Source organism: Symphalangus syndactylus, chromosome 15, assembly GCF_028878055.3.
Source record: "Symphalangus syndactylus isolate Jambi chromosome 15, NHGRI_mSymSyn1-v2.1_pri, whole genome shotgun sequence".
Classification (NCBI taxonomy): Eukaryota; Metazoa; Chordata; class Mammalia; order Primates; family Hylobatidae; genus Symphalangus; species Symphalangus syndactylus.
Window position 1 is genome coordinate 7,061,413 of NC_072437.2, and position 11,095 is coordinate 7,072,507.

Genomic DNA, 11,095 nt, shown 5'->3' on the forward strand with positions numbered 1-11,095 from the left:
CTGGGTGTGGTGGTGGGCACCTGTAATCCCAGCTACTAGGGAGGCTGAGGCAGGAGAATCACTTGAACACAGGAGGTGGAGGTTACAGTGAGCTGAGATCGCACCGCTGCACTCCAGCCTAGCGACAGAGCGAGACTGTCTCAAGAAAAAAAAAAGGCTCTGTGTTACTGTTGCCATACAGCAGAACTGAGCATCACGGAACAGACATGTCAGAACCGTGTTCACATCATGCCTGAGGAGATGGTGATGAGAGGAAGGGTGTGACGAAAGGCCTGCAGACACATGTCCATCTGTGGTCTCCAGGTGGTATCTGTTAGGAAGGCTACCTGGAGGCATCAGTCATCAGTTAATCTGGCCATTGTCTGTTTCCGTTTCGTAAGAAGAAAGCTTTAGGATCCAGACAAGAGCATTAAGAAAGATCACGATGACCATGGCACTGACTTTGGAAAAGATCCTCAATGAGGAACTATTAGTTTATCTAGGTAGAGCTAGGTCAAAATGCCTCGTTCATTTTCCATTTTTTCTTTTAATTTTTATTTTATTTTGAGAGAGTCTTGCTCTGTTGCCCAGGCTACAGTGTAGTGGCGTGATCTTGGCTCACTGCAACCTCCGCCTTCCAGGTTCAAGTGATTCTTCTGCCTCAGCCTCCCAAGTAGCTGGGATTACAGGCATGTGCCACCATGCTGGGCTAATTTTGTATTTTTAGTAGAGATGAGGTTTCGCCATGTTGGCCCGGCTGGTCTTGAACTCCTGGCTTCAAGTGGTCCGCCTGCCTCTGCCTCCCAAAGTGCCGAGATTACAGGCGTGAGCCACTGCACCTGGCCTCTTTTAACTTTTAAAATCAACTTCATTGAGGTTAGTTTACATAAAATAAAGAAACCCATTTTAGGTGCTCAGTTTGAAGAATTTTGACAAGTGTATATACCCATGAAACCACCACCCCAATCAAGATAGGAAACATATTCTTCAATGCAGAAGGCTCCCGCATGCCCTCTGTGGTTCACCCAACCCCTAAACCCACACAGCCACGGGTCTGCTTTGTCACGAGAGATGAGTTTTGTATCACAGCATTTCACTTGGTTGGAATCACAGAGTGTGTACTTCGTTGTGTCTGGGTTCTTTCTCTTTGGGTGATGTTTTTGAGGCTTGCCCATGTTGCTGTACACAGCACGCCTTCACCCTTTTTAGTGCGAAGGCACATCCCGTTGTTTGGAGGCACATCCCGTTGTTTGGAGGCACATCCCGTTGTTTGGAGGTGCATCCCGTTGTTTGGAGGCACATCCCGTTGTTTGGAGGCACATCCCGTTGTTTGCAGGCACATCCCGTTGTTTGGAGGCACATCCCGTTGTTTGCAGGCACATCCCGTTGTTTGCAGGCACATCCCGTTGTTTGGAGGCACATCCCGTTGTTTGTTTGGAGGCACATCCCGTTGTTTGGAGGCACATCCCGTTGTTTGGAGGCACATCCCGTTGTTTGGAGGCACATCCCGTTGTTTGGAGGCACATCCCGTTGTTTGTTTGGAGGCACATCCCGTTGTTTGTTTGGAGGCACATCCCGTTGTTGGGAGGCACATCCCGTTGTTGGGAGGCACATCCCGTTGTTTGGAGGCACATCCCGTTGTTTGGAGGCACATCCCGTTGTTTGCAGGCACATCCCGTTGTTTGGAGGCACATCCCGTTGTTTGGAGGCACATCCCGTTGTTTGGAGGCACATCCCGTTATTTGGAGGCACATCCCGTTGTCTGGCTCTACCATAATCGTTTGCTCGTTCACCTGTTGAAGGACATTTGGGTGGTTGTTTCCATTTTTTTGGTTGTTACAAATAAAGCTGCTGTGAATGTTTGTGTACAGGTCTTTTATGGACCCGTGCTTTCCCTTCAGTAAATAACCTGGGAGTGGAATGGCTAGGGTGTGTGGTAGGTGGGTGTTTAGCTTCCAGAGAAACTGCTACCTGTTTCTCCAAAGTGGCTGCACCATTGCACATTCCCCCAAACAGCGTCTCCACATCTCTGCCAAAACTTGGTATTGTCAGTCTTTTTCTTTTCTAATTTTTTCTTTTTCTTTTTTGTCTTTTGCAACAGAGTCTTGCTGTATTGCCCAGGTTGCTCTCAAGTCCTGGCCTCAAGCGATCCTCCCACCTCAGCCTCTCAAATAGCTGGGATTACAGGTGTGCACCACCATTCCCAGTTTGTCTTTTTAATTAAAAAAATTATAATAGCTTTGTAATAGTATCTCACTGTGATTGTCATTTGCATTTTACTGACAACTAATGGAATGGAGGGTCCTTTCATGTGTCTAATATACATTTGTATCTTTTTCAGTGAAGTGTCTATTTAAACTTTGGCATATTTTTAAGAATGGCTTCTTTTCTTATTGTTGAATTCTGAGTGTTCTTTACATATTTTGGACACAGATCCTTTGTCAGCGCTATGTATTGTAAATATTTTCTCCCATTCTATGCCTTGCCCTTTTTTTTTTTGAGACAGAGTCTCGCTCTGTCACCCAGGCTGGAATGCAGTGGCACGATCCCAGCTCACTGCAAGCTCCACCTCCTGGGCTCACGCCATTCTCCTGCCTCAGCCTCCCGAGTAGCTGGTACCACAGGTGCCTGCCACCACGCCTGGCTAATTTTTTTTTTTTGTATATTTAGTGGAGACAGGGTTTCACTGTGTTAGCCAGGATGGTCTTGATCTCCTGACCTCGTGATCTGCCCGTCTCGGCCCCACAAAGTGCTGGAATTACAGGCGTGAGCCACTGCACCTGGCCCCCTTTTTGTTTTCTTAATGTTATCTATCAAAGAGCAAGCTTTCAGTTTTTTAAATGTATTTTATTTTATTTTGAGACAGGGTCTTGCTCTGTCACCCAGGCCAGAGGGCAGTGGCACAATCAGGGCTCACTGTGGCCTTGACCTCCCAGGCTCAAGTGATCCTCCTCCCTCAACCTCCTGAGTAGCTGGGACTGCAGGAATGTGCCACCATGCCCAGCAAAGTTTCTGAGTTTTTTTGTAGAGACAAGATCCACTGTGTTGCCCAGGCTGGTCTCAAACTCCTGGGCTCAAATGAATCCACCCGCCTTGGCCTCCCAAAGTGTTGGGATTCCAGGCATGAGCCACCGCATCCAGCCCAACACCCCCTTATCCTATCTCAAGCATTTCTTTCTACTGACTTCAAATCTTTAATTCTTTCAACCAGTTGCCAATCAGAAAATCTTTGACTCCATCCATGACCTGTAAGCCCCTTCCAACCTTTGCTTCAAGATGCTCTTCCTTTCCAGGCCAAAACGAAGTATACTAACCTGCATCCGTTTACACCTTTGCCCGCAACTTCTGCCTCCCTAAAATGTGTAAAACCAAACTAGAACCCAGACACCTCACGCGCATTCTCAGGACCTGCTGAAACTGTTCCCTGGGCCATGGTCACTTGTATTGGCTCAGAATAAACCTTTCTTCTTTCTTTTCTTTCTTTCTTTTTTTTCTTTTCTTTTCTTTTCTTTCTTTCCTTTCTTTCCTTTCTTTTTCTTTCTTTCTCTTTCTTTCTTTCTTTCTTTCTTTCTTTCTTTCTTTCTTTCTTTCTTTCTTTCTTTCTTTCTTTCTTTTCTTTTCTTTCCTTACTTCCCTCCTTCCTTTCTTTCTTTTCTCTATTTTATTTTTTTTGGTCTTGCTGTGTCTCCCAGGCTGGAGTGCAGTGGCGCAATCATAGGCTCATGCAGCCTCAAACTCCTGGGCTCAAGGGTAAACCTCTTTCAATATTTTACAAGTTTGGCTTTTTCATCAAAATTGTCTCGGCATCTTTATTTTTTTGTTTATTTGGTTTTTGCTTTTTTGAGACAGGATCTCACTCTCATGACTCAGGCTGGAGTGCAGTGGTGCCATCACCACTCACTGCAGCCTCGACTTCCCGGGGTGGGTGATTCTCCCACCTCAGCCTCCCGAGTAGCTGGGACTATGGGTGCGTGCCACCACACTCAGATAATATTTGTATTTTTAGTAGAGATGGGGTTTCACCATGTTGCCCAGGCTGGTCTTGAATTCCTGAGCTCAAGTGATCCACCTGCCTCGGCCTCCCGAAGTGCTGGTATTACAGGGGTGAGCTGCTGTACCCGGCCTGGCTTCGTTGTTGAAAATAAGTTGACCTGATATAAGTGGATGAAGTTTTATTCTCTCTGTGTAACTCAGTTGATCTCTGTGTCTACCCTTTTGCTAATATCACAATGTCTTGATTTATAGTAAGTCTTTGGTATTAGGTAGAGTAAGTCTTCCAGCTTTGTTCTTTTAAAATTTGTTTTGACTATTTGCACTTCCATATACATTTTAGAATCAGCTGGTCATTTTTCTATAAAGAAAGCCAGAAGTTTGCTGGGCTCTGGATTGAATCTATATTTGGAGAAGACTGACATCTTAATATTGGGTTTGACAATAATGTGGTATATGTCTCCATTTATTTTAGTCTTCATCGTTTGTTTCAACCATGTTTTGTAGTTTTCAATTGTGTTAGATCATTTGGGGTGCTATAACACAATACTGTAAATTGGGTGACTCATAAACAATGGAAATTTATTTCCTACAGTTTTGGAGGCTGGGAAGTCCAAGACTGAGGCGCTGGCAGACTCATTGTTTGGTGAGGGCTGCTTCCTGGATCTTTGATGGTGCCTTCTTGCTGTGTCCTCACATGGTGGAAGGGACTGGCTAGTTCTCTGGGCTCTTACAAGGGCACTAATCCCATTCACAGATTCCACCTGCACGACCTCATCACGTCCCAAAGGCCCTACCTCCTGATACCATCACCTTGGGGGTAAGGATTTCAACACACAAGTTTTGGGGGTACACACTAGTCTACAGCATCATATAACCATCTGAATCCATAAATGTCTCTCTAAACATGCTCTAGTGCATCTGACAAATTTTTGGTCAATTATTTTCATACTCATCAAATTCAAAACATTTTCTAATGTTCTTTGTGATTTTTCTTTGACTCGTGGATTATTGATTTACAAGTGTGTTATTTAGAATTATCTCTTTATATTAGAATTATTTATTCAAAATATATTGCTTAATTTCTTTCTTTTTTTTTTTTTTTTTTTGAGATGGAGTCTCGCTCTGTCACCCAGGCTGCAGTGCAGTGGCGCGATCTTGGCTCACTGCAACCTTCGCCTCCCGGGTTCAAGCGATTCTTCTGCCTCAGCCTCCTGAGTAGCTGGGATTACAGGCACCCATTACCATGCCTGGCTAATTTTTTGTATTTTTATTAGAGATAGGGTTTCACCATCTTGGCTAGGGTGGTCTTGAACTCCTGACTTTGTGATCCACCTGCCTTGGCTTCCCAAAGTGCTAGGATTACAGGCGTGAGCCACTGCGCCCAGCCTATGCTTAATTTCTAACCATTTAGTGATTTACAGTTATCTTGATGTTAGATATCTAACCTCATTGTGGTCAGAGGATGCATTCTGTATATTTTAATCCTTTAAATATATTAACCCTTGTTTCATGAGCCACCCGTGCTCGTCCTGGTGTGTGCGGCCGTTGTTGGGTGTAATGCTACATGACTGTCGTTGTTGGGTATAATTCTACGTGACTGTCGTTGTTGAGTATAATGCTACGTGACTGTCATTGTTGGGTGTAATGCTGCGTGACTGTCGTTGGGTGTAATGCTAAGTGACTGTTGTTGGGTGTAATTCTATGTGACTGTTGTTGGGTGTAATTCTATGTGACTGTTGTTGGGTGTAATTCTATGTGACTGTTGTTGGGTGTATGCTATGTGACTGTCATTGTTGGGTGTAATGCTACCTGCCGTCGTTGGGTGTAATGCTACCTGTCATTGTTGGGTGTAATGCTACGTGACTGTCGTCATTGGGTGTAATGCTATGTGACTGCTGTTGTTGGGTGTAATGCTAAGTGACTGTCATAGGGTGTAATTCTACGTGACTGTTGTTGGGTGTATGCTATGTGACTGTCGTTGTTGGGTGTAATGCTACCTGACTGTCGTCGTTGGGTGTAATGCTACCTGACTGTCGTTGTTGGGTGTAATGCTATGTGACTGTCATCATTGGGTGTAATGCTACGTGACTGCCGTTGCTGGGTGTAATGATAAGTGACTGTCGTTGGGTGTAATTCTATGTGACTGTCATTGTTGGGTGTATGCTATGTGACTGTCGTTGGGTGTATGCTATGTGACTGTCGTTGGGTGTAATGCTAAGTGACTGTCGTTGGGTGTAATGCTACATGACTGTCATTGGGTGTAATGCTACATGACTGTCGTTGGGTGTAATTCTACGTGACTGTCGTTGGGTGTAATGCTACGTGACTGTTGTTGGGTGTAATTCTACGTGACTGTCATTGGGTGTAATGCTATGTGACTGTTGTTGGGTGTAATGCTACGTGACTGTTGTTGGGTGTAATTCTACATGACTGTCGTTGGGTGTAATGCTACGTGACTGTTGTTGGGTGTAATGCTATGTGATGTTGGGTGTAATGCTAGGTGATTGTCATTGTTGGGTGTAATGCTATGTGACTGTCATTGGGTGTAATGCTACGTGACTGTCGTTGTTGGGTGTAATGCTACATGACTGTCGTTGGGTGTAATGCTATGTGACTGTCATTGTTGGGTGTTATGCTACGTGACTGTCGTCGTTGGGTGTAATGCTACATGACTGTCGTCGTTGGGTGTAATGCTAGTGACTGTTGTTGGGTGTAATGCTACGTGAGTGTCGTCATTGGGTGTAATGCTACGTGACTGTCGTTGGGTATAATGCTACCTGTCATTGTTGGGTGTAATTCTACGTGACTGTCATTGTTGGGTGTGATTCTACGTGACTGTCATTGTTGGGTGTTATGCTACGTGACTGTCATTGGGTGTAATGCTACGTGACTGTCATTGGGTGTAATGCTATGTGACTGTCGTTGGGTGTAATGCTACATGACTGTCGCTGGGTGTAATGCTACATGAATGTCGTTGGGTGTAATTCTACGTGACTGTCATTGTTGAGTGTAATGATACATGACTGTCAACTGGCTCCAATTAGCGAATAGTGTTTTTCAAGTCTTTTCTGTCCCTCTTGATTTTCTGCTATCTCCTCTCAGTTACTGAAAGAAGAGGGTCAGCACTTCTGCTGTACCCATGGGTTGGCCTGTTTCCTGTTGCTCTTGTCTGCCCATCAGCTTTTGCTTTACATATTTTGAGGTCTGTGAATAGAGGCCTGCCCAGTTAGGATTAAGTCTTGGGATGAACGTCTGTGTTTTACCGTTATGAAAGGTACCTCTTATCTCTGGTGAGATTCCTTGTCCTGAAGTCTACTTTGATCTTAATGTAGCCACTCTATCTTTCTCATTCGTCTTCATTGTATGTCTTTCTTCATCTTCTTTCTTCTTTAGACAAGGTCTCAGCCGAGTGTCATGGCTCACGCCTGTAATCCCAGCATTTTGGGAGGCTGAGGCGGGTGGATCACTTCAGGTCAGGAGTTCGAGACCAGCCTGCCCAAATCCCATCTCTACTAAAAATACAAAGATTAGCCAGGTGTGGTGGGTGGCAGGCACTTGTAATCCCAGCTACTTCAGAGGCTGAGGCAGGAGAATTGCTTGAACCTGGGAGGCGGGGGCTGCAGTGAGCCAAGATCGCACCACTGCACTACAGCCTGGGCAACAGAGCAAGATTCCATCTCAAAAAAAAAAAAAAAGACTCTATCTTACCCAGGCTGGAGTGCAGTGGCGTGATCTTCGCTCACAGCAATCTCTGCCTCCAGGCTCAAGCCATCCTCCTACCTCAGCCTCCCAGGTAGCTGGGACTATAGGCATGCACCACCATGCCCAGCTAATTCTTGTATTTTTTTGTAGACATGGGGTCTTGCCATGTTGTCCAGGCTTGTCTCATACTCATGAGCTCAAGCAATCTGCCCACCTCAGCCTCCCAAAGTGCTGGGACTACAGGTGTGAGCCACTGCGCCCAGCCTTCTCTTCTTTTTGTAAGAAGCACGCTACCATGGTTCATTTGGTTCATTGTATTTGTTCAAGGACTCGATTGCAAGCATGAAATCAAGCATGGGCTTTGATTCTGTGAGCCCAGATTCACATACTGAAGAAGATAAAAGCCAACGGTGATGCATGTATAAGGATGAACACTAAAGGCTCAGGGTTCCTCTCACTGTGGTTTTAAATTTCTACAGCTTAGGAGTCACAGGTCTTTGAGGTCCTTCTGGATGTCCCATGGGGTATCTGCACTTTTCTTGAGCAGAACAACCTCATTATCCCCTAGCTGTGGTTGATGACACTGGTTAATCCCCGAGCACTGAGGGTACATGGGAGGCTCCAGAGGGCTTCATTCTTGGTGCCCTGCATCCCCTTCACCATTGTTGATACTGGGTGAGCCCTGGACAGATTTTTCAACATGGATTCAACAAGATCAGCTACACTTCACCCAGGAGCCCAGTCGGTATATCCTTTTAGCTTGATGACCACAGGCACTTTCAACCACTATCTTATACACTTCCTTCCAAGTTTCCTGATCATCATTAGTTCCCATTTCTGGATTCAATTCCTGGAGAGAAACACCTGCCATGTTCACACTACTCCACACAGCCACACTTGAGTCACTGTGTCCTCCCCAAATCCATCTGTGGCAGAATCCAGATCACACCAACTTCCAATCACAGTGCCTGGATAATCCAACATACGTAAGAATGTTCACTGTATTGGAAACCTCAATTATGATGCAACCAGGCTCTCTCTCTGCACCAGGTTGAGACGACTGTCTCACTCTTTTGTTTTTAGACAGAGTCTCGCTCTGTTGCCCAGGCTGGAGTGCAGCGGTGTGATCTCGGCTCACTGCAACCTCCGCCTCCTGGGTTCACGCCATTCTTCTGCCTCAGCCTCCCGAGTAGCTGGGACTACAGGCACCCGCCACCATGCCTGGCTAATTTTTTTATATTTTTAGTAGAGATGAGTTTCAACATATTGGCCAGGCTGGTCTCGAACTCCTGACCTTGTGATCCTCCCGCTTCGGCCTCCCAAAGTGCTGGGATTACAAGCATCAGCCCAGTGGTCACAGAGTCATCTTTATCTGCCAGTTTTAGGTGTCTGAAGAAATAAGCTGCCATCTGCAGATCCACCATGCCACCTTTACACTGATCGTCCGTAGCACGCACAAGAGCAAGCTCATCAGAGACCTTCCCAGAGGCAGACAGCACGCCCCTCACCAGCTTGTCCAACACGCCCACAGTGATCTGCTTGTTTGGGACATGTTGCCTCTTCTGCAGCTGGTGCAAGGAGTCTTTCCTTAAGAAATGCCCTTGTGCCCAGGAGAGAGAAGGCTCTGGAAACTGCTGTTAGCAGTTGTACAGAGAAGACAATGCCAGCTGCGTGCGTCTCGTGGTCTTTCCTCATCCTTTAACTCATCTGTGTCTTTATTAAAATGACTCATTGGGCTGGGCACGGTGACGCACGCCTGTCGTCCCAGCAGTTCTGGAGGCTGAGGCAGAGGATCCACTTGAGCCCAGGAATTTGAGACCAGGCTGGGCAACACAGTGAGATGTCATCTCTACAAAATAGAAACAATTGGCCAGTTGTGGTGGCACACACTTGCTACTCAGGAGGCTGGGTTGGGAGGATTGCTGCAGCCCGGCAGATTGAAGCTGCAGTGAGCTGTGATTGTGCCACCGTACTCCAGCCTGGGTGACACAGTTAGATCCTCTCTCTTGAAATAACAGTGCCTTTCTAGTAGACAGCATATACTTTGGTCTTAATTTTCTATACAGTTTGAAAATCTTTGGCATTTAATTGGAGTGTTGTTTATGTCATTGTTACTAATAAATTAATGAGATGGTCAGGTTCAAGTCCACCCTCTTTCCATTTCCATTTGTCTTATCTGTTCTTTATTCCCTTTTAAAAGTAAATTTCCAGGCCAGGTGCGGTGGCTCACGCCTGTAATCCCAGCACTTTGGGAGGCCGAGGCAGGCAGATCACAAGGTCAAGAGTTCGAGACAAGCCTGGCCAACATGGTGAAATGCTGTCTCTACTAAAAATACAAAAATTAGCTGGGTGTGGTGGCGGGTACCTGTAGCCCCAGCTACTCGGGATGCTGAGGCAGGAGAATCGCTTGAACCCAGGAGTCAGAGGCTGCAGTGAGCCAAGCTCACGCGACTGCACTCCAGCCTGGTGGCAGAGGAAGACTCCATCTGAAAAAAAAAAATGAATTTCCTGTCTGACTTTTGTAAAACAAAAATAAAATTCAAAGCCCCCTCAGACCATCTGAACGGCCCCTCTATCAGGGAGGGCATTTCCAAGGCTAACCTGATGGGCTGGCTCCGGCCATGATGGGGGCAGGGGTCAGACATGCCTCATGATACCCCCTCCCTTTTGGAATTATTGATATAACAGACTCTTTAAGCCTCATGAGAATCTGTTCCCTCTGAAGCCTGCCACCTGGAAGCTGCATCTGCATGGTGAAAGTTTGGTCTCCACAGCCCCTTATTATAACCCAGACATTCCTTTCTGTTGATTCCAGGTCTTTAGATAATAACTCTTTCAACCAATTGTCAATCAGAAACATTTTAGATCTACCTATAATCTGGAAGCCTCCCGCAGCCCCCTTTCCAGACCAAACTCATGTACATCTTACATGTATTTGATTGATGTCTCATGACTCCTTAAAAATAAATTAGTCTGTGTCCTGACCACCCTGGGCACATGTTCTCAGGACCTCCTGAGGCTGCGTCGTGAGCCATTGGTCACTCATACTTGGCTCAGAATAAATCTCTTCAAATATTTCACAGTGTGACTCTTTGTCAACACTTTGGATTGAGTGTTCTTTCGAATTATACTTTGTCTCCTCTGTTGGCTAGTGCTTTCTCCCTTTGCCTGTCTCTCTGGTATTGTTAGTGGCTGCCCCAGGGTTACCACATGCATCTCTGGCTCATCACACTCACTAGACCATCTCCCCTTTCCCCCAGGGCTGTCACACGCATCTCTGGGTCATCACACTCACTAGACCATCTCCCCTTTCCCCCAGGGCTGTCACACGCATCTCTAGCTCATCACACTAGACCATCTCCCCTTTCCCCCAGGGCTGTCACATGCATCTCTGGGTCATCACACTCACTAGACCATCTCC